Here is a 25,046-nt window from a genome sequence, read left to right on the forward strand (position 1 = left end):
GACCACTACGATAACAACTACTACTACAAAAACTTGTATCTATGATACGTATAACTATTTTGTATAAACATATGCCTGTATTTAAACAAGGCCAGCATGGCAACATGTACGGCAGCCATCTTTGACAAAATTGAGGGAAGTGCGGGGGCCATCTTTGACAAAATGGTGGCAAGTACGGTGGCCATCTTGAACAAAATAGGCAGCAAGTATGGAGGCCATCTTGGACAAAATGGCGGCAAGTACGGCATTCATCTTGGTCGAAATGACGCCAAGCAGTGCAGATATCTTCTATAAAATGGCGGCAAGCGCAGTGGCCAAATTGGACAAAATGGCGGCAAGTTCGGCGGCCATCTTGGACAAAGTGGCAGCAAGTACGGCGGCCATCTTGGACAAAATGGCGGCAAATACTGTCGCCGTCTTGGACAAACAGGCGGCAAGTATGGCGGCCATCTTCGACAAAATGGATGCAATTACAGTGACCATCTTCGATGAAATGGCGGCAAGAACGGCGGCCATCTTGCACAAAGGTGCTGCAAATACGGCGGACATCTTGGACAAATTGTCTGGAAGTACGTCGGCCATCTTGGACGAAATGGCGGCAATTACGGCGGCCATCTTGGACAAAATGGCGCCAATTAGTGCAGACATCTTCTATAAAATGGCGGCAAGTGCAGTGGCCATCTTGGACAAAATAATCGAAAGTACTGCCGCCATCTTGGTCAAATTAACGGCGAGTACGGCAGCCATCCTTGTCGAAATGCCTGCAAGTACCGCTCAGAATGTCCCCAGTGATACCACAGTGACCCCAGAATTTCCCAGTGTCCCCTCAGTACAACAGAGCGCACCCAGTCACCCCAGAGTAAACCCTGAGTTCACACAGGGATGCAAGCCTGCACCCAGTCAAGCCAGAATGATCACAGATTACACAGCGGGAACACAGAGTGCACCCAGTCAGCACTGTGTGACCCAGAATGCATCCAGTCAATCCAGAATTATCCGACATTGCACGCAGTCACCCCAGAGTGATCCTGGAGTGCTCCCAGGGGTCCCAGAGTGCACCCAGTGATCCCAGACTGCACCCAATCATCCCAGATTAATGCCAGAGTGGCAGTCTTTATATTTAGACCACCAAAAACAACAACAACAACTTGTATTCCTAAAATACATATTTTCTATATATATATATATATACACAAAGCCAGCATAACGGCAAGTATGGCCGCCACCTTGTACAAAATGGAGGCAAGTACGGCCGACAACTGGGACAAAATGTGTCCTCAGTAATCCGACAGTGACCCCCGAATGTCCCAGTGACCCCACATTGGCCGCAGAGTGCACTGAGTCGCCCCAGAGTGTTCCCAAAGTGCACCCAGGGATCCCAGAGTGCAACCAGTCACCCCGGAGTGATCCAGAGTGCAAATATAGATCCCAGATTGCACGCTGTCAATCCAGATTCATCGCAGAGTGCACCCAGGGATCCCGGATTGCACACGGTCACACAAGAGTGATCCCAGGGTGCAACAAGTGATCCCAGAAAGCGCCCAGACACCTCAGAGTGACCACAGAGTGGCAATCTCTTTATTTAGACCACCACCATAACAACTACTAGTACAACAACAACTTGAATTTATAATATACATCATGTATATGAATTTACGCTAACCCGGTATGATGGCAAGTACGGCAGCTATCTTGGACAAAATGGGCACGAGTCCGACTGCCCTTTTGGACAAATGGCGGCAAGGACGGCGACAGTCTTGGACAAAAGGGCGGCAAGTACGGCGGCCATTTTGCACAAAATGGCGGAAAGCACGGTGGCCAACTTGGACAAAATGGCGGCGATTACGGCCGCCATCTTGGACGCAATAGCGGCAAGTACCACACGGCAATTCGACAGGAACAGGAGGAGGCCATTCAGCCCCTCATGGCTGTTACACAGTTGCAGGTGGAGGCCATTCATCCCCTCGAACCTGTTACATCGGAAAAGGAGGATGCCATTCAGGCCCTCGAGCCAGTTTCATCAGTACTGGAAGCCGATAAGCCTCTCAAGTATGTCACATAGGAATAGGAGGAGGCCATACAGCCCTTCGAGACTATTATACAGGAACTGGAGGCCAACCAACCACTCAAGCCTGTCAGATAGCAACAGGAGGATGCCATTCAGCCCCTCGAACCTGTTATTTGGGAGCTGAAGGCCATTCAGCCCCACAAGCCTGTTACACAGGAACAGCAGGAGGCCATTAAGCTCCTCGAGCCTCTTGCATGGGTACTGGTGGTGGCCAGTCAGTCCTTCAATCATGTTATACAGGAACTGGAGGCCATTCAGCATCTCGATCATGTTAAGTAGGAAGAGTGAGAGGCTATGCACCGCCTCTAACCTGTTGCACAAGAACTGGAGGAGGCCATTCAGCCCCACGATCATGTTACATTGGACCAGGAGTAAACCATTCAGATTCTCAAGCCTGTTCCGCCATTCAATTTGATCACGGCTGATCTGTATATTAACTCCATGTACCCGCCTTGGTTCCTTAATCCTTAATAACCTTGCCTAACAAAAATCTATCAATCACCACTTTGAAATTAACCCCCCGACTCAACAGACTTTTGTGGGAGAGAGTTCCAGATTTCCACTACCCTTAGTGTGAAGAAGTGCTTCCTGACATCATCGCTGAACGACCTAGCTCTAATTTTAAGGTTATGCTCACTTATTCTGGAGTCCCCAACCAGAGGAAATAGTTTCTTTCTATCTACCCTATCAACTACTTGAATCATCTTAAACACCACAATTAGATCAGTCCTTAATCGTCTCTATTCAGAGGAATACAAACCTCGTCTATGCAACCTGTCCTCATAATTTAACCCTTTTAGGCCTGAACTACAGACCCGTTAGCCTAACATAAGTAGTAAGGAAAATGCTAAAATCTATCATAAAGGATATGATAACAGGACACTTAGAAAATTTCAACGGGATTATGCAAAGTCAACATGGATTTATGAAAGGGAAATCATATTTGATAAACCTACTGGAGATATTTGAGGATGTAACTGGTAGAATAGATAGGGGAGAACCAGTGGATGTGGTTTATTTGGATTTTCAGAAGGCCTTTGATAAAGTCCCACATGAGGCGTTACTGTGCAAAATTAAAGCACATGGGATTGGTGGTAATAAACTGGCATGGATTGAGAATTGGTTCACAGACAGGAAGCAGAGAGTAGGAATAAACGGGTCTTTTTCGGGGTGACAGGCAGTGACTAGTGGGGTGCCGCAGGGATCAGTGCTTGGGCTCCAGCTATTCACAACATATATTAATGGTTTGGATGAGGGAACCAAATGTAATATTTCCAATTTGCTGATGACACAAAACTAGGTGGGATCGTGAGTTGCGAGGAGGATGCAAAGAGGCTTCAAGGCGATTTAGACAAGTTGAGTGAGTCGGCAAATACATGGCAGATGCAGTATAACATGGATAAATGTTAAGTTATCCACTTCGGAAGGGAAAATAGAAAGGCAGATTATTATTTAAATAGTGGCAGATTGGAAAAAAATTGATATACAAAGGGACCTGGGTGTCCTTGTACACCAGTCACTGAAAGCAAACATGCAAGTGCAGCAAGCAGTTAGGAAGGCAAATGGTATGTTGGCCTTCATTGCAAGAGGATTTGAGTACAGGAGCAAGGGTGTCTTACTGCAGTTATATAGGGCCTTGGTAAGACCACTCCTGGAGTATTGTGTGCAGTTTTGGTCTCCTTACCTAAGAAAGGATATACTTACCACAGAGGGAATGCAGCGAAGGTTCAACCGACTGAACCCTGGGGCTGGCAGCACTGTCGTATGAGGAGAGATTGGGTCGACAAGGCCTGTGTTCACTGGAGTTTAGCAGAATGAGAATGGATCTCATTGAAACGTATGAAATTCTGACTGGGCTAGACAGACAGGATACAGGGAGGATGTTTCCCCTGGCTGGGGGGGGGGGTCCAGAACGAGGGGTCACAGTCTCAGGATACGGGGTAGGACATTTTGGACTGAGATGAGGACAAAGTTCGTCACTCATAGGGTGGTGAACCTATGGAATTCTCTACCACAGAAGGCTGTGGAGGCCAAGTCACTGAATATATTTAAGAAGGAAATAGATAGATTTCTAGGCACAAAAAGTATCAAGGAATATGGGGAGAGAGCGGGAATATGATATTGAGATAGAGGATCAGCCATGATCAAATCGCATGGCGTTCCAGGCTCGAAGGGCCGAATGGCCCACTCCTGCTCTTATTTTCTATGTTTTTACGTTACTAGATCAAACCTATTTTTCTCTACATTATTTCTTCTATCTTGTTCCAAATGCTTCATGCATTCAGATCAAGAGCCTTTAATTTTAACTTCTTACTATTTTTCCCTGACAGTATAAGACATAAGGAAAGGGCATACAAAAAGGCAAACAATGGCACAGATCCTGGCGAATGGGAAAGATACAAAGATCAACAAAGGGTCACAAAAGAGATAGCAAGGGCTACAAAAAGAGAGTATGAAAAGAAACTTGCAAGGGATATCAAAACCAATACGAAGAACTTTTATAGTTATATTAGGAAAAAGAGGGTGGTCAGGAGCAGTATTAGCGCCTTAAAAACGGAAAGTGGGGATATTGTCATTGACAATGGGGAAATGGCGGACATGTTGAACAATCACTTTGCGTCCGTATTTACAGTCGAAAAAGAGGATAGCATGCTGTAAATCACAGGAAAACTTATATTGAATCGGGGACAGGGACTCGATAAAATTAACATAGGTAAAGCAACAGTAATGAAGAAAATAATAGCACTAAAGAGTGACAAATCCCGAGGACCAGATGGTTTCCATCCCAGGGTTTTAAAGGAAGTAGGTGAGCACATTGCGGATGGCCTAACTATAATCTTTCAAAGTTCTCTAGATTCAGGAACTGTCCCTCTCGATTGGAAAATTGCACATGTCACTCCGCTTTTTAAGAAAGGACAGAGAGGGAAACCAGGGAATTATAGATCAGTTAGCCTAACATCTGTTGTGGGGAAAATGCTGGAGTCTATAATTAAGGATAGGGTGCCTAAACACCTCGAGAATTTTCAGTTAATCAGAGAGAGCCAGCATGGATTTGTAAAAGGTACGTCATGCCTGACAAACCGGATTGAATTTTTTGAAGAGGTGAATAAAGTCGTAGATAGGGGAATGTCAATGGATGTTATTTATATGGACTTCCAGAAGGCATTTGACAAGGTCCCGCATAAGAGACTGTTAGCCCATTGAATCGAGGGAAAAGTACGGACTTGGTTCGGAAGTTGGCTGAGCGAAAGGCGACAGAGAGTAGTGATAATGGGTAGGTACTCACATTGGCAGGATGTGACTAGTGGAGACCCGCAGGGATCTGTCTTGGGGCCTCGATTATTCACAATATTTATTAACGACTTATATGAAGGCATAGAAAGTCTCATATCTAAGTTTGCCGATGAAACAAAGATTGGTGGCATTGTAAGCAGTGTAGATGAAAATATAAAATTACAAAGCGATATTGATAGATTAGGTGAATGGGCAAAATTGTGGCAAATGGAATTCAATGCAGACAAATGTGAGGTCATCCAATTTGGATCAAAAAAGGATAGAACAGGCTACTTTCTAAATGGTAAAAAGTTGAAAACAGTGGATGTCCAAAGGGACCTAGGGGTTCAGATAACTAGCTCATTGAAGTGTCATGAACAGGTGCAGAAAATAATCAAGAAGGCTAATGGAATGCTGGTCTTTAAATCTAGAGGACTAGACTACAAGGGGGCAGAAGTTATGCTGCAGCTATAAAAAAACCCTGGTTAGACCGCACCTGGAGTACTGTGAGCAGTTCTGGGCACCGCACCTTCAGAAGGACATATTGGCCTTGGAGGGAGTGCAGCGTAGGTTTACTAGAATGATACCCGGACTTCAAGGGTTAAGTTACGAGGAGAGATTACACAAATTGGGGTTGTATTCTCTGGAGTTTCGAAGGTTAAGGGGTGATCTGATCGAAGTTTATAAGATATTTAGGGGAACAGATAGGGTGGATAGAGAGAAACTATTTCTGCAGGTTGGGGATTTTAGGAGTGGGGGCACAGTCTAAAAATTAGAGCCAGACCTTTCAGGAGAGAGATTAGAAAACATTTCTACACACAAAGGGTTGTCGAAGTTTGGAACTCTCTTCCGCAAACGGCAATTGATACCAGCTCAATTGCTAAATTTAAATCTGAGATAGATAGCTTTTTGGTAATCAAAGGTATTAAGGGATATGGGCCAAAGGCAGGTATATGGATTTAGATCACAGCTCAGCCATGATCTTATCAAATGCCGCAGCAGGCGCGAGGGGCTGAATGGCCTTCTCCTGTTCCTATGTTCCTATGTTCCTATGTTGACCTTATTCACTGAGGTACCCTTTCCGTTACACTCTCTGTCCCCTCCTGACACACTCTGCTTAGCTTTACCCAAATCGCTACACTGTTCTCTGGCCTTGACTCTTCTCTTTATATTTATAAATTTAATCTTACTTGAACCTTCTCCCTCTCTTTTTAGTTTAAAGCCCGATCTACCGCCCTAGTTATTCAATTCGCACACTGATCCCAGTTCTGTTTAAGTAGAGCCCGTCCCAGCGGAAAAGCTCCCTCTCTTCTCAGTACTGATGCCAGTGCCCCATGAATTGAAACCTCTGTCTCCCACACCACTCTTTGAGCCACGCATTGAACTCTCTGATCTGTTTGACCCTATGCCAATATGCGCGTGGCTCAGCTGGTAATCCAGAAATTATTCCCTTTGAGATTCTTCTTATTAATTTGGACCTTCGCTCCTCAAACTCCAACAGCAGAACCTCATTCCTCTTTTAGCTATGGTGTTGGTTCCTACGTGGAACACGACCACTGCATTCCGAACTCCCCCCCCACCCCCGCCTCCCCGCTCATACTCCAAGTTCTTCTCCAGCCGTGAGGAGATATCCTTAACCGTGGCAGCAGGTAGGGAACACAGCCTTCAGGACTCCTGGTCACGGCTGCAGAGAACAGTATCTATCCCACGAAATATATTATCACCTAACACGGCCACATTCATTCCCCGCCCCCTCCCCACATGAATGGCCTCTTGTAACACGCTGCCGTGGTCAATTTTCCCTTCCTCCGGGCAATCTTTATTCTCATCCACAAAGCTAACAAGCACCTCGTACCAGTTGGACAAGGGCTGAGGCTGAGGCTCCTCCCTTATTGCATCTGGGGTCCCCTTAACTGCCGAACTCGCAGTCACATCCTTCTGTCCCTGACCACTAAACCTAAGGGGTGTGACTGCCACCTGTGTCAAAGTGTCCAGATAATTCTCCCGCTCCCTGATGCATCTCAATGTCTGCACCTCGGACTCCAGCTCAACAACTCAGAGTCGAAGTTCCTCGAGTTGCAAACACTTACTGCAGATGTGGATCCCTGGGATCACGCTGCTCTCCACAAACTCCCACATGCTGCAGTTACAGCACATCACCTGCCCTGCTATCTCTATCTAACCTTGTTTAATGTATTTACCTCATTAAAGTCATTATTAATTAATTTACTTGTTTTAGTTTCAGTAATTGTTTTAATTACATAATTTATCTAGTTTCAGTTAATAATTGAATAAAGTATTATTAAGTTATAGGTCCCTAGTTTAAACCACTCCCCCAGCTGAGAGAGCAAAACATGTATCACTCACCAACCAGTCACCAAGCTGCTGTGCTCTGATTTGATCTGAAAATGCTCCCGTTACGTGCCTTCGAATCAGAGAATCATAGAAAATTTACGGCACAGAAGGAGACCATTCGGCCCACCGTGTCCGCGCTGGCCGAAAATGAGCCATCCAGCTTAATCCAACTTCCCAGTAATTGGTCAATAGCCATGTAGTTTAAGGCACTTCAGGTTCAAATCCAGGTGCTTTTTAAATGAGTTCACAAATGAAATAAGTACATTTATTGAAAGAAAGGAAAAGATTAACAAGAACCAGGAAAATTTATTGGATTTGATGATAAAATGTTTAGCCATGAGAGAAGAAAAACTTTATTTCAGTGAAATAGGTACATTTGTTGAAAACAATCAAAAAGTAACAAGAATCACGAACATTTATTGGATTTGAAGATAAAAATTTAAGCAATGAAAGAAAAAAAGTTTTATCTCAGTGAAATGAATGCATTTGATGAAAACAATGAAAAAGTGACTGGAACCTTGGGACGTTTCATTACTTTAAAGGCATTATATAAATGCAAGATGTTGTCAATTGTAAGGCCCCACACACCACTTACTAAGGTAAGGATATGACAGTAAGCTTTGTAGCACCGAAGCATCTACTGCTGTACCTGATTCACCGTTTCCATCACCAGCCCAGATGCACCCTCTCGAAAGGATGTCTGTAATGAGACTGAGGGTATATGAAACACCGAGCACCAGTGAGCAGGGGGCGCTGGAAATAATTATGTTTCTCCCCTGGGGAGACCGAGAAACAACTGCTCTTGGCTGAGGGGCCCAAGGCCCCAGATCTCAGGACCCCAGTCTTCAACAAAACTAAGACTTCGTAGCACAGGCCTAATGTGTGGACCCTAGAGACAGTCACCTCCCACATCCTAGAGATGGCCAATCAGTTGGAGAAGTTCAAGGGCCGGATTTGTAAGACAACGCAGGAGGTATGTAATGGTCAGGGTCAGGTACACAAGGCTGAGGGACTTTATTGTGTAGCCTCCAGGCATCACCTTTAGAAATGTCAAAATTAAATCCACAAGAGTGTTACCCCAGAACAAACATGAACTGGCCTGCTTCATCTGCTGCTGTTCTGCTGATCAGCACTCTCACACACTCCAGGCTGATTACACAGTTTGTTTGGTTATTTAATGCTTTCGGTGTTCTATTCTCACTCCTGTCTCCACCCTCCTGTCACTTTATTTTTTGTCCATCTTTCATCCTGTCTGTTCTCTGTTTATATCGTTTATCTCTGTTGATTTTCTGTGTGTTTTTCGATTTTATTATTTCACCTGCTCTGAAATATCAGAATCTGTCGCTGTTTATATCTCCATCTTTTTCTCTCTGTTACTCTTGTTTTATATACGCCTCCTTCTCTCTCTCTCTCTCTCTGTCAGTTTATCGCTGCCTATCCTCCCTCTGCCTGCTCTGTCTTTTTCCCACCTGCCTCCCTGTCCCTCTCGCATGTTTCTCTGTCTCTCTGATATTATCCGTCTTTTGTACTTTCCGCCACTGTCTCCGTATCCTTCTCTCTCTTTCTTTCTTCCTCTGTCTATTTCTGTCTTAGTTTCTCTCTGTGGATCTAATTTTCCCTTTTCTTTCTATCCATTTCTTGCTCCTTCTCTTTTCATCTGTCTTTATTTCATTCGGTTTGTTTCTCAGTCTCTCCAGCTCTGCTTCTGTCTACTTCTTTCTTTCTGTTTCTCGATGATTTCTCGATCTCTTCGTTGCATCTGTTTCTGTCTTTTATTCCATTTCTTTCAATCTCTGTTTTAATCTTTGTATTTCTCCCCTCTTTCCTGCTTTCGATTCCATTTTCTCTCTTTCTGTTACTGTCTTATTATGTCTTACATTCTCCTGCTCTGCCTCTCCCTCAGTCTCTAGTTATTTTGAATTGATTTCTTCCATCTACTTACCTCTCCGTTTCTATCACTTTGTAATTCCTTATCAGTGTCTCTCTCTCGTTCCCTCCATGTCTGCTTTCTCTCGCTCTCTCATAATATATGTATATGTTTATATTTGCTTTCTTTCTCTCTTTATTTTTCTCTCTGTCTTAATAACTCTCTCTTTATTTCACTCCATCTCTGAATAACCATGTCTCTGCCCTTGCTTGTTTCAATCTCTCTCTCTCACACACTCTCTGACTTTTATGTGAATCTGTCTTAATTTTCTGTGCTTTATAAATCGTTACATTTATTTTGTCCTTGTGCCTCTCTCCGTCTGTCTCTTACCCTCACGCTCTCTGTCTCTCCCTCTGTCTCTCGCTCTCTCTGTCTCTCTATCTCCGTCTTTCTTTCTCCCTGTCTCTCTGTCGATCTCGTTCTGTCTGCCTCATTCTCTCTGTCCGACTCTCTCTGTCGCTGTCTCTCTCTATCCCCCTCTGACTGTCTCTCCCTCTCTCTGTCTCTCTCTATGTCTCTCCTTCTCAGCTCCCTCTCCCTTTCTCCATCTCCATTCATATGGAGTGTGCCCATTCGACAGCTACTTTGATTTCCAGCTTTGCCCATTTATTAAGGTGGCCATTTAGTTGAAGTACAGCTGAGCTTCGAATTTCGAGCAAAAATTCACGTTTCGTCTGAGGAGCAAATCCTGTCTCAATTGGTCAGATAATCAATAAAATATAATACCAGAATCAGATTTAAGATAATTTCAGGGCTCTGTGCTGCTAATATAAAATATACTTTTTATCACCTGGGAAGTGTAGGGGATGGAGTATGAAATGGGATTTAGTTCTAGTGCTTGAAACCCTTCAGCTCTTTCTATAATTTCACTAATTTAACAATTAGATTGAGTGGGTATTTCACCGCGTTCTTCAGCTCCTGTCTGAATTTAGTCTGGGTCAGGACATAAATACACGTGTTTGTGCAGGAACTGAGAAGCTGCAGCATCTTTGCTGTATCATTTGTGATATAATTAGGGTCAGATGGGGAGTAAAAAGGCATAAAGTCCACAATTCGCAGATAAATGTAAAATACAACCTGTGTCAGCCACAACAATATAAAACTGCCCGATATACTGAAGAGTAAAATGATGGATTTCTTTCGGTTCTCCATCTCTGGATCACTCTGATTCTCTCTATTGCTGCGGCCCCGGAGTGCCCTGCGGACTCGACTGGACACTAAAATACTCCTGACTGTCAGAACATTGGAAAGCAAAATTAGACAGAACGGGAGACAAGGGGTTAAAATGAGGTGTAACATGTCAAATGCGGCCCATGCGGGGGAAGTACGGAAGATCAATTCAGTCTCACATAACCAGGGAACATTATCAATTATAAATTTAGGTTCATATATAAAGTACGTGGGGACATTCACCAAACAGCCCAGCACACTCACTGTTCCCAGAACCACAGCCGCCGTTCTCTCGGTGCAATATTTAGTTTTCAGCTTCTCACAACAAATGGCCACAAATCGATCAAAGGTGAAAGCGACTGTGAACCAAACAGAAACCACCGTGGTTGCAAAACCCAAGAATATAATAAAACTACACACGGGAGTAATGTCCAGGAATGACAGTGGGAGATACATGTCATTAATCCTGTTCAATATCGGATCAGTGATAACGACCATGAGATCGGCCACTGCCATTCCCACCAGGTAGCGACTGATACATTTGGAGAGACCGCACTTTCCTCGGGACAGGATCACAATCGCCACCAAGTTAACTGTAAGAGAGAGAAAAGGAAGCAGAGAAATTACTGATCAGACCTGGAGCCAAAGCAGCAGATTGAGAGGATCTGGGGTGAAATTTCCAGCTTTGTTGCTGCACCGAAGGGTGGAAAGTGATTGATTGACCTGGGCAGTGCTTTCAGGCAGAGAGATGTTTTTAAACACAATGATCAATAATGAATTGGGAGATGGATACAGAAAGTGAATAAAGTGAGCACCGGATCCACTGGAAGGGCTGAGTGAGGGCTCGGTGTCAGTGGGGAAGGGAGAAGGGATTTTACACACGGGGAATAAAGCAGATTAAAGCCGGGTTTGGGCTCCAGACGGACGGGGAAAGAGAGCGAACTGTGGGGAAGGTGAGGGGACAGGGGGAGGTGCAGCTTGTGTGTTGCTCTGGGTTAACAGAGCCGACAGTTAGTGAGATTGGGAGGGAATCACAGAAAAGTGTAGTGTACCTGAACGTGTAGGAGCAGGAGGGAAGTCAGGAGCAGATGGTTTGGGATAACGGGCACACTGAAGGAACCGACGAGGAGACAGAGGATTCATCGCAGTGGGAGGAGAGGCTGGGATTCACAAGGAGAGACTGCAGCAGAGTGTTAGAGGAAATCTAATCTATAGGTCCCACTAACACAATCCAACTAATATATTCAACAGTTCATTTCTGTGGTTATTGGTGTCAGGGAACCTGTGTTGGGTATCAAATGTGTAAAATAAATTTAATTTGCACATTCAATTAAAATTAAATTGAAAAGTATTAATAAAATCAACCACGTTGTTATCGAATTTAGCCGAGCTTTAAAAATACAGAATCCGAATAATTCATTATGATCAAGAAATTTCTGATTCTATTCTTGAAGTAAGTTGTAATTATATTTCGTGCTAAGTTGGAGATCATGGAACATTCACAAAAACAGACTGAGGACCTGACAGGGATATAAGCATGAGGAGCGAGTCCCACAATAAAAACTCACCCAATCTGACCACATCATAATAACACTTTCAAATCACATTTTCTCTGTTTAATTGTACTGGACGTTTCAGCAGTTCATTCTGATTAATTATTCACACCACAGCCTCTCGCTTTCCCTCTCAGTCGCCCTCTATATCACTCACTCTACTCTCTTTCTCAAGTCCATTTTCATATCCGATTAAATCCTATCATCCTGTGCCTGCATTCTGTTCACCAGCCCCGTATTCCGCCGATCCTATTCTCAATATCGGTTCGTTAAGCCCCTGTGGAATAGTTTAATGTTTCTATAGATCATTCAATTCTCCACCTGTTCACCTACAGTTCACTTCATCCACAAATCATGGAATGAACAGAATCGAATGCCTCTCCCAGGGAGATCTCACAATAATTGAGATTCCTTCACCTGTAATTATGAAGTAAAGGGATAGATGGCGGCATTGTTCAATTTACAAAACGCCAAAATCACACTTGCAATCGACAGATAGATCGAAGGCCTCCTGATTCCAACAGGGACAGTGCAAACTGAAACAACATAACAACAAAACATTTCATTTTGCAGTGAAGTCCAGTGACAATCAGTGAATTAATCCACATTGAAGCAGAGACGGAGATGTGATAGAATCTGCAGCAAACTAGGAACTGAACTGCCTCCTTATAACACTGAGACCGTGAGCTGTCTCATCATCAATCACTGAAAATACATTGATGAAAAAATATTCTCGGACAGGTTAGTTGCACACGATGAAACTATTAACAGCTCCTGATGGTCTGACATCAGCTATTAGCCCAGACACCTGACTCAAATACATTCAGTACAGTGATGATTCCAGTAACAATGCCGGGGTTGGAGAAAGAAAGGCCACTCCAGGTATAATGTAACTCCTTCAAGACCGAACTTTTTGGAAGTTAAGGACATACCATTGTTCAAAAATACATTCAGTTTGGAGAACAATCCACTAACAATGCCAGGGTTGGATACACAAAAATCATTACGGATATATTGCAGCTCCTACAAGACCAAAAAAAGAACACATTCCATCATTCAACCAACAGCACAGAACAGGCGACTGCGTAAAACATGCAGGGAGAAAATATAATTTGCCAAATACAGCAACAGAGATAACGGCGATTAACACCATTAACAGCTGAGTTAATGGCTTACCTGGAACTCCAACGGCTGCAAGAACAGGATAATACATGCGTTGTATCTGAATTATTACTGGATATCCCATTTCTGTGAGAAGCACCGACTTCTGTTGGCCTGGAAACCACGGCGCCGGCAGGCACTCTGAGGTGATCCATTCCAACAAGTCCTGATTTATACACGGGATAGTCTCCACTGACACGGTTATACACCTGATCATTGCTATTAGTGACAGTCAGTTTAACAAACACATTACGTCAGCAGCTTTGACTCCGAAGTAAATAATGTGGTGAATAAAACACATCTCAATATCCAGGTTATTATCTTAATCAGATCTCTCGCAGGAATAAAGTTTAAATCTGTTCTCATACAGGAATAATCCAACAATAATGAGCGGCTTCATTCACAGTTTTTATATAATTGTATTGACCATATTCACTCCTGGTGATTCATTTATAAATGTTACCGATTCTCCGCAGTGTGGACTGAATCCAGAGACACAAGCAGACCCGTTTCACTCTGTTCCTGCAGTTTCCCAGTTAAAATATGAATTTTGAGTCGCTGACACGGGGACAGTTAAAGGGCAGATTGAGGATTGCAGCCTCAAAATGACTGTGGGTGATATTAGGGGACGGACACTGAACGTGTCCCATTGACATTCCTCTCTCCGCTATTTTACTGCAGATGTTTACCCGTTTATTCTAAATGGTAAACGGTTCCAGGAAAATTGGCCCCGTGTAACACCCAGCTGAGCTCATGACCCGATTTGACCTCCATCACAAAGGCCACATGATTCCCTCACCAGCCTCCATTCCTTCCTCAGCCCATTGCCATTGAAACCCTCATCAATGCCTCTGTCCCCTTCAGACTCCATTCCTCGAATGCACTCCTGGCTGGCCACCCAACCTCCACCTTCCATAAACGTGAAATCGTCCAAATCCCTATAGTGCGTGTCCAACCAGCACCAGGTCCTACTCGGCCTCACTGACCCTCACTGGCTCCCAATTCCATATCACTTAAATTTAAAATTCTCATCCTTGGGATTAAATTCCTCCATGGCCCAACACTCCCCGTCTCCATACCGACAGCAAATTCATCCGTCACGTCTTCATCCATCGGACACTGACCTCTTTTGCTGGGACTGCCCTCACTTGGTTCCACTCACCTATCTGATCAGAACCAGGAGAAGCTTCTCTTCCCACCCTATCACCGTTATCTCTGATGTTTCTAAAGGTTCAATCCTTGGCTCACTCCTCTTCCTCATCGACATGCTGCCCTTTGGTGACATGGTCCACAGACATGGACCGGCTTTCAGATGGACGCTGACAAAACCACGGCCTCTCTTGACCCTTCCAATATCTTTGTGTTGTCAGGTCCACATTCTGTTTTAGATGAGCCACCAGTTCCTCCAGTTAAAAATTAGGAAGTCATGACCTTTGGCCCCAAAATCTCCACATCCTTGCCAAGGATTCCATCCCCATCCCTGGCTTTTTGATTGGTGAGTTGCTCACCACCCACCGAAGCCCTTACTGAACTGCATTGTATTCCAGTCTCCTAAGCCTGCAATTTATTTTTATTCTTTCTTACACTTAATTGAATCAGAGTCTCACCCCTCCCTATCTCTGTAAACTCTCCAGTCCGACAGCCCCTCCCAAACACTCTACTCCTCCACCTCTGGCCACTTGTGCATCCGCAGTCCATTTGTCCTATTTTTGACAGCCGTGCCTTCAGCCATGGCCACGCTCCTGAATGCCCTCCCGAAGCCCCTCCATCTCCCTCTCCTCCTTTCAGGTGTCAGACGTGGATCATTGGTAGCAGTCTCATCTGTGAGTTAGAAAGCTGTGCATTGAAGTCCAATTCCAGAGACTTGAACACATAATCCAGGCTGACACTGCAGTGCAGGTTAGTAGTGAGGTCGTGGTGCACTGTCGGAAAGTCACGACTGAGGGAGTGTAATAATGTCAGAGGCTCAGTACTGAAGGAGTGCTGCATTGTCGGGCAGTCAGTACCGAGGGAATGTTGCAATGTCGGATGGTCAGGACTGAGGGAGTGCTGCATTGTCGGAGGGTCAGTAATGTGGGAGTTTTGAACTGTGGGGAGAGTCAGTACTGAGGGAGTGTTACACTGTCGGAGGGTCAGTACTGAGGGAGTGCTGCACTGTCGGAGAGTCAGTACGAAGGAAGTACTGCACTGTTGGAGGGTCAGTACTGAGGGAGTTTTGCACTGTCGGATAGTAAGTACTAAGGAAGTGCTGCACTGTCGGAGAGTCAGTACTGAGGGACTGGCACTCTGTTGGATGGTCAGTGCTGCCGGAACTCAGTACTGTTGAGGATCAGTACTGAGGGAGTGCTACACTGTCGGAGGGTTAGTACTGAGGGAGTGCTGCACTGTCGGAGGGTTAGTACTGAAGGAGTGCTGCACTGTCGGAGGGTTAGTACTGAGGGAGTGCTGCACTGTCGGAGGGTTAGTACTGAAGGAGTGCTACACTATCGGAGGCTCAGTACTGAGGGAGTTTTGCACTGTCGGAGAGTCAGTACTGAGGAAGTGTTGCACTGTCGGGTGGTCAGTACTGAGGGAGTGGCACTCTGTTGGATGGTCAGTGCTGCGGGAGCTCGGTACTGTTGGAGGGGCAGTACTGTGGGAGTGCTGTACTGTCGGAGGTGCCAACAGTAGGATACGTTAAATCGAGGGCCCATCTACCCTCTCAGGTAGATGTAAAAGTTCCCATAGCAATATTCTAAAAAGTGCAGGGGAGTTCTTTCCGGTGTCCTGGCAAATATTTATCCCTCAACCAACATTACTGGAGCTGCTTTTCTGGCCATTTATCTCATTGCAGTATGTGGGATGTTGATTTGTGCCAATTGGCTGTCACGTTTCCTACATTACTACAGAGACTACACTTCACAATGTACTTCATTGCCTGTTTTGGGACGTCCTGAGGCCTTGAAAGGCGCTATATGAAGGCAAGTTCTTTCCTTCTTTCAGACCTTTCATGAAACCTATTTCTTGCTTCAAGCTTTTGTCATCCCTCCTAATATCTCCTTCTTTAGCTGAGGGTCCATTTTTATCCTTCAGACATCGAAATTCTACACTTGAAAACCAATCTTATCCCCTCCGACACTCCATTTACTTCTCCTCCTTTTACACCCTCCTTAATCCCACTCTTTGACCAAGGTTTTCACCAGTCCTCCTGATATCTTCTTACTCCTTTCACTTCACCGTGAATCCCCTTGGGAATGGTTATTAAACAAAAGGCGGACTGTGAATTATTTTTTTTGTATTCGTTCGTGGGATGTGGGCGTCGCTGGAAAGGCCAGCATTTATTGCCCATCTCTAATTGCCCTTGAGAAATTTGTGGTGAGCCGCGTTCTTGAACCTCAGCAGTCCGTGTGGTGAAAGTTCTCACTCCCACAGTGCTGTTAGGAAGGGAGTTTCAGGATTTTGACCCAGCGACGATGAAGGAACGGCGATATATTTCCAAGTCGGGATGGTGTGTGACTTGGAGGGGAACGTGCAGGTGGTGTTGTTCCCATGTACCTGCTGCTCTTGTCCTTCCAGGAGGTCGAGGTCGTGGGTTTGGGAGGTGCTGTCGAAGAATCCTTGGCGAGTTGCTGCAGTGCATCCTGTGGATGGTGCACACTGCAGCCACAGTGCGCCGATGGTGAAGGGAGTGAATGTTTAGGGTGGTGGATGGGGTGCCAATCAAGCGGGCTGCTTTATCTTGGATGATGTCGAGCTTCTTGAGTGTTTTGGAGATGCACTCATCCAAGCAAGTGGAGAGTACTCCATCACACTCCTGACTTGTGCATTGTAGATGGTGGAATGGCTTTGGGGAGTCAGGAGGTGAGTCACTCGACGCAAAATACCCAGCCTCTGACCTGCTCTCGTAGCCATAGTATTTATATGGCTGGTCCAGTTAAGTTTCTGGTCAATGGTGACCCCCAGGATGTTGATGGTGGGGGATTCGGCGATGGTAATGCCGTTGAATTTCAAGGAGAGGTGGTTAGACTCTCTCTTGTTGGAGATGGTCATTGCCTGGCACTTATCTGGCGCGAATGTTACTTGCCACTGATGAGCCCAAGCCTGGATGTTGTCCAGGTCTTGCTGCATGCGGGCTCGGACTGCTTCATTATTTGAGGGGTTGCGACGGGAACTGAACACTGTGCAATCTTCAGCGAACATCCCCATTTCTGACCTTCTGATGGAGGGAAGGTCATTGATGAAGCAGCTGAAGATGGTTGGGCCGAGGACACTGCCCTGAGGAACTCCTGCAGCAATGTCCTGGGTCGAGATGATTGGCCTCCAACAACCACTACCATCTTCCTTTGTGCTAGGTATGACACCAGTCACTGGAGAGTTTTCCCCCTGACTCCCATTGACTTCAATTTTACTCGGGTTCCTTGGTGCCACACTCGGTCAAATGCTGACTTGATGTCAAGGGCAGTCACTCTCACCTCACCTCTGGATTTCAGCTCTTTTGTCCATGTTTGGACCAAGGCTGTAATGTGGTCTGGAGCCGAGTGGTCCTGGCGGAACCCAAACTGAGCATCGGTGAGCAGGTTATTGGTGAGTAAGTGTCACTTGATAGCACTGTCGACGACACCTTCCATCACTTTGCTGATGATTGAGAGCAGACTGATCGGGCGGTAATTGGCCGGATTGGATTTGTCCTGCTCTTTGTGTATGAGATTTTTGGACTGGTATATAATGTGTATCTCAGTCTGCACTAAAAGAATTGATACTCTATCTTTAAATCTCATTCTACGAGTACATTCTGAACAGATATCTAATTTCTTTCTCTGGTTTACTATCTTTCAATATTTCTCACTCTGATACTCTACCTGAGTTTTGGACTTTTGTGCAATTTGTGTCATATGATACACATTTCGAATGGATATTGCATGTATTAAAGTCATGTGTCTGAGAGTTCTGGGCCAGTATTCAGTTTGAATCTCGGGGTACATTATTGGGATTCATTCTGTACCTTTGAATCGGGTACCATGTGTGATTTCTATCTGGTATTTAATTCGTAGCTAATGTTGCTCTATTGTGAGATTGACACAGTGCCTTTCACTCTGAGCGTGTGATTTTGGACTGGGATTTTTGTATCTACCTGTCAGCGGGACTGAGTTAGGGGGAAATGGAACAGTGTCTGCCTCACCTGCTCTGCTTGACTGTTGGATTGAAAATGTGTCTCTGGAAATTGTGATCATTGTGGGACTGACTACTCCTGCTGTCTGAGACTGTGGAACTGATGACCTGTCTGTGTCTCTGTGCTCTGTGAGTGATAATATACTTACTGTGTGTGAGAAGGAGCTGGCTGTACTGTTCCTTCTGCCTCGGGTGGAGGAAGCATCACATTTATTCTGGATCGTTCAAGGGTTTGCCTGTAGAAAGAAAATTATCTCTTGTTACTCAGGAACATGTGAGGTAGAAAATACAGAAGTGATCAGTTTAATATCTCTGTTCATGATCATTTTGAATATCCACAAATGAAATCCAGTGATACAAACAGTGTCAGTGTCTGACTCCACTGCAGTACTTCAGCACTCAGCTTCTGCATACCAGGTGTATTGGGCTGTTTTACAACAATTTAATGACATCCAGACACGGCCCAACCCCTGCACTGATCCATGAATGGGACTACCCGATGGGGCATGGACCTTTGTACTGGTCAGGTTTCTAATCTCCTCTCCCATGGGACTAACCGTTCAACCGAAACCAAACAGCCGCTGTTTAAAATGTGACCTTCACATTTCTCACCTGATGACTGCAATAGATGCTCTTTGTATAACTCCCCACATCCTTACTGTCCGGCTCTGTTTCCACTCTTCACTGTCCAATCACAATAAATAGGGTGAGGCTGGAACTAAACCAGGGCCATTCATTACTGGTTTGGGTAGAGAAAGCAGCAATTATTTTAACAGCAGGTTCTTCCCATTCTCTCTCCCTTCCCTTAGACACACCCTGTCCACACACAGCCCGAGAATGACCTCTCCCTTCCCCCCTCTCACTCCATGTTCCGGGACCAGTTCCTGATCCACTCCGCCTCTTACAATCAGCCCCCCGGACTCCCCCTGAACTTCCCCCGGACTCAATGCCGATCTCTGAGCCCATCTGCGGACACGGTCCCGAAGCGATGATCTGTTGTAACGAGGCTGCTCTTTGCTCCCTTCCCCCGGGGGCCGTGATCTCTCCATTCCCGGCTGTTTTAAACCATCTTCTTCCACTCACTGAGGGAATGGCGCCCACAATTCCCAATCCAAAAATCGATGGAAACTTTCCCCAATTGGAATTTTTCGAAGTCTGAGCAAAGGAAGTGGGGCTGGGGGAAAGGTCAGAGGGAATGGGGTCCACAGGCAGTGCAGGAACAGGTACCAGAATGGGAAACAGATGGGATTCCACCAGTGCCCAACGCTGGAATCCAGACTGACTTTACAATCTCCAACTATTAAACTAGATGTTTCCATCCCTGCTGTTTCTCTCGGGGTCTTTTGATGGTAAAGAGCCTTTCAGAGATAAAGTGAGCGGCTGTGAAATCAGCCAATGGATTCTCTTCATTAATGGCCCCTATAATGTGTGACTGAGAGAGGATTTCTCAAACCAATCCTGGAGAAACATGGGAGGAAAGTGGGAGTCGGTGTATTTGCTGGGACCGTGTAGGGTTAATATCAGACAGCAACAGTCGCAGATTAATTTAACCGGAGTGAAACTGTAGGTCACTGAGAGTAATATCGAACAGCCCTGAGCTGTAAAACTGCAGATAGTACAACAGGCATTAGAGGGTTAAATGTGGCCCATTGTTTCTGTCCCTCTCTGTACTGTCCCTGAGTGTGGGATTAATAGTGTGTCTGACCCTTGTTAAATATCAGTGAGAGATGGGATTGCATCTTCTGTCTCTCCAACGCGATCTTTCTGGATAAAACGGCACTTTACCGGTCAGTCTGGAACTAATACTGTTAACGTCTGTCTGTCACTATGTCTCACCGCTCTCTCTGTCTCTCTCACCGTGTCTGCCTCCCTCTCTCTCTCTGGTGCTGTATATGAAGGTGGATACTGCTATTGAGCGTGATTTGGACACAGATAGGGAGTGTAAGACTGATACTGTCTCTCTCTCTCTCTCTATTGCTGGACATGAAAGTGGAATACTGTCTGATATAAAATAGAGAGAATGAGATGTCCGGGCCGGGCCTCACTGTAACTGGGGATGTGTTCGGCTCCAGTCCCAGTTCATGGTCATAATCTTTTCACAGTTTCAGGGCGAGAGTCTCTGTGAGACGGTAACACTGGCGGAGAAACTCCGCGACATAACTCAAACCCAACACACGAGATTCTCCAAATAAGGTGGATTAAGGTGTTTGTAAAACGCTGAACCCGTCTGGGAGGGGATGTGTGGGGAGATAGAACAGGGAAACACACTGAAATGGAGGAGCCGAGTTGACTTGTTATTGAATGGACTATATTTAGGCAGGAATATTAACGATTTCTCATTGTAACGGGGCTTATTTGAAAGCTTCGGGTTTTGGGAACCCTTGAATATGAAGCCCGGGTCTGTCAGGGTTTGTGCGGAGCGCTGAGGTTCGGTTCTATTATCGATAAACGGTTTGAAACTGTCGGATGGAGAGAACTAGAGGTGGAGTTGGAAGATCAGAGGCCGCTCTCCGCTCTTTCACTCTGACTGTCTCCTCCCCTCCCGATTTCTCTGCTTAATCCCCCATATGGAACCAAAGCGGGTCGGTGGACTCGAAACACGGTTTACTCGTTAACAGGTCGAAAGGCGAGTAATGTTCCTGATCTCCTGGGCACCAGGCAATTCACTGTTATTTGTTTCTGTACAGAGTTACATTTCAGTGATTCCCCAGTGAGTTTGATGCGTTCTGTAAATAATCCACAAAATAGAACAGAAACGGAGCGAAGCGCTGAATTCCACAGATGTAGAAAGGTTAATCGAGCAGTTCTGGTGATTCTTTACGAGCCCAGCATGGCAAGTAGTTTAAATAAATACAAGAAATCTGGTGATGTGTGGGCTGGGGTATGTCAGTCACCGTTTAAAATACCGGACTGTGGTCACTGCCCCGACTCCAGTCCCATTAATACCTCATCTCGTCCACAACGAGACAAAAGCAGCTCAAAGCCACACTGGTAGCATGATATCAGCGTCTCCCTTCAGACAGTAACCAGCCCTTTCACAGATACAGAGGGTGGCTCTGAAAGGAGCCTTTACATCGAGTTACATTGAAACTACAGCACAGAAACAGGCCATTCGGCCCAACTAGTCTATGCCGGCGTTTCTGCTGCTCATGAGCCTCCTCCTTCCTTACTTCATCTAACCCTATCGGCATATCCTTCTATTCCTTTCTCCCTCATGTGCTGATCTATCTTCCCCTTAAATGCCTCTCTGTTATTTGCCTCAGCTACTCCTCATAGTTGCAAGTTCCACATTCCAACCACTCTCTGGGTAAAGCAATTTCTCCTGAATTCCCTATTTGATTTATTAGCGACTATTTTATATTTATTACCTGAAGTTTTGGACTCCCCACAAGTGGAAACATTTTCTCTACATCTATCCTAACAGACCCTATCATTATCTTAAAAACCTCGATCAGATCAACCCTCAGCCTTCTCTTTTCGAGTGAAACGAGACCCAGTCTGTTCAGTCTTTCCTAATAAGAATATCCTCTCATTTCTGGTATCATCCTTGTGAATCTTGTTTGCACCTTCTCCAATGCCCCTATGTCTATAATATGGAGACGAGACCTGTTCGCAGTATTCCAAGTCTGGTCTAAACAAGGTTCTATACAAGTTTAACATAACTTCTTTGCTTTTCAACTCTATCCCTCTAGAAATGAATCCTAGTGTTTGATTTGTCTTTTTATGACCTGATTAACCTGGGTCGCTACTTTTGGTAATTTGTGTATCTGTACCACGAGATCCCTTTGCTCCACTATCCCGTTTAGACTCTTATTATCCAAGCAGTGTGTGACCTCCTGATTGTTCATTCTGCAAGTTTATTAATGTCCTCTTGCATTTTGATGCATTCTTCCTTTGTATTAACTAAATCCCCCAATTTCGTGTCGTCCACAAATTTTGGAATTGTACTTCCGATTCCCGAATCCAAATCGTTAATGTAAATTGTGAAGAACAGTGGTCCCAGCAACTGGAACTCCACTTCCCACCTTTTGCCAGTCTGAGTAGCGACCCTTAACCTCTATTCTCGGCTTTCAGTTTTGCAGCCAACTTCCTATCCATTCTGCCACCTGACCCTCACTCCACGTGCTCTGAACTTAGCCATGAGTCTACAATGTGGTACATTATAGAAGGCCTTCGGAAAATCCAAGTATATCACATCTACTGCATTAAACTTGTCTACACTTTCTGTTCCTTCTTCAAAGATTTCAATAAGGTTGGTCCTGTCCTTAGGGTTATCAGATTAAGCCTTGGCCGGTTAACTTGCTCTTGGAGCTCACAATGCTGGTTTTCTTCGCAGCAGCACGGCCTGGATTTCAGACAACACCCTGAGCGATGGTCACCCGTCCCAGCAGCTTGTTGAGCTCCTCGTCGTTACGGATGGCCAGCTGCAGGTGTCTGGGGATGATGCGGGTCTTCTTGTTGTCCCGGGCCGCGTTACCGGCCAGCTCGAGGATTTCAGCCGTCAGATACTCGATGCACAGCAGCCAGATAGACCGGGGCTCCGGCAAGCACATGTTCAGCATAGTTCCCCTTTCGCAGGAGCCTGTGAACACGGCTAACAGGGAACTGCAGTCCGCCCCGGGATGAGCGAGACTTGGCCTTGGACAGAGCTTTACCGCCGGTTTTTCCTCTTCCAGACATTTCCACAATCTCACAAACACTTTCACAAAGAATGAAGAAATCCTCCCGCACTCGCCCTTCTTATACCTTCTGGAGGAGTACAGTGGGGGCACTTGTGATGGGTCTCTCTCAGAGTGTCTTCATTGCCCGCTCACCCTCACAGATATTCTATCTTTGAACTGCTGTAATATTGACCATTAGTAATATTGCTGATCCTCCTCCTTTCCCTATTTCCATGTCCTTTCTAAAGATCTTATAGACTTGAATATTAAGCTGCCATTCCTGCCCAGTTCGTCGTCAGGTCTCTGTCATGATTTAATGGAAGTATTTAGCTTTACTCAATGGCTGATGTGAGCTGTGGTAAAATCTATTTCCAGCTGGTGAAGTATTGCAGGTATCGACTATCTCTGCAGTCCGATGTAAGGTGGAGAATTACTGGCTGGTGTGGAATTTCCATTGATTGGGGGTTAGCGAAATCGACTGGGCGGAAACGGGAACTGCAACAGAGCGAGAAAGGATCCGTCAGAAACCAGTTAAAATGAAGAACAAAATCCAACAGCCTGCAGTGTCTGTTCAGGATCTGATGTTTGGGAAATATTGTATTTTCGATTATTTTCAGCGATGGTGGTATAGTGGTGAGCATAGCTGCCTTCCAAGCAGTTGGTCCGGGTTCGAAGCCCGGCCATCGCAATTAAGTGTTCTTATTGGTTTATTTCCATCAGAAACTCTTAAGTTTGCAATCGAATTTGATGCAGTTCAGTTAGATATTGTTTCCGAAACATCATCGGGTGTAATTATAGTCAAATGTTTTCAACCTTCATTTCTTTTCCCGACAGAAGGAAAAGAGGAAAAACATGCTGGAAATATTGAGTTACCAAGGGTCGAATGAGAGTGATGAAGGGAAATGATATGTTAGCCATTATTGTAAGGGTGTTGTAATATAAGAGTAAGGAGGTCTTGCTGCAATTGGAGTACGAGGAGATATTGTGTAAAATTGGCTAATATTCGGTGGAGTTTAGAAGAATGAGAGGTGATCGCATTGAAATGTATAAAATTCTTAGACGGCTTGACAGGGTAGATGCTGAGAGTCTGATTCCCCTGGCTGGAGAGTCAAGAACTAGAGCTCATAGTCTCAAGATAAGGGGTCGGCCATTTAGGACCGACATGAGGAAACATTTTTTCACTCAAAGGATCGTGAATCTTTGGAATTCTCTGCACCCCAGAGGGCTGTGGATGCTCAGTCGTTGATTTATATTCACAACTGGTTTGGGGAGAGAAAGCAGCAATGATTTTAATAGCAGGTTCTTCCCATTCTCTCTCGCTTCCCCTGGACACACCCTGTCCACACACAGCCCGAGAATGACCTCTCCCTTCCCCCTCTCACTCCATGTTCAGGGACTAGTTCTTGATCCACTCCGCCTCTTACAAACATCCCCCGGACTCCCCCTGAACTTCCCCCCGACTCAATGCCGATCTCTGAGCCCATCTGCGGACACGGTCCCGAAGCGATGAGCTGCTGAAACGAGGCTGCTCTTTGCTCCCTTCCGCCGGTGGCCGTGATCTCTCCATTCCCGGCAGTTTTAAACCATCTTCTTCCGCTCACTGAGGGAATGGCGCCCACAATTCCCAATCCAAAAATCGATGGAAACTTTCCCCAAGTGGAATTTTTCCGAGTCTGAGCAAAGGAAGTGGGGCTGGGGGAGAGGTCAGAGGGAATGGGGTCCACAGGCAG

The 25,046-nt window shown here is 45.4% G+C and overlaps 1 non-coding gene across 1 annotated transcript; it reads left to right on the plus strand.

Moving 5' to 3' along the window:
• Nucleotides 1-23,932: 23,932 nt before the first annotated feature.
• trnag-ucc (transfer RNA glycine (anticodon UCC)) lies at nucleotides 23,933-24,004 on the plus strand. The gene has a single exon. It is a non-coding gene; the product is annotated as a tRNA-Gly (tRNA).
• Nucleotides 24,005-25,046: the final 1,042 nt, after the last annotated feature.

Source organism: Heptranchias perlo, unplaced genomic scaffold (genome assembly GCF_035084215.1).
Source record: "Heptranchias perlo isolate sHepPer1 unplaced genomic scaffold, sHepPer1.hap1 HAP1_SCAFFOLD_47, whole genome shotgun sequence".
In the NCBI taxonomy this organism is placed as follows: Eukaryota; Metazoa; Chordata; class Chondrichthyes; order Hexanchiformes; family Hexanchidae; genus Heptranchias; species Heptranchias perlo.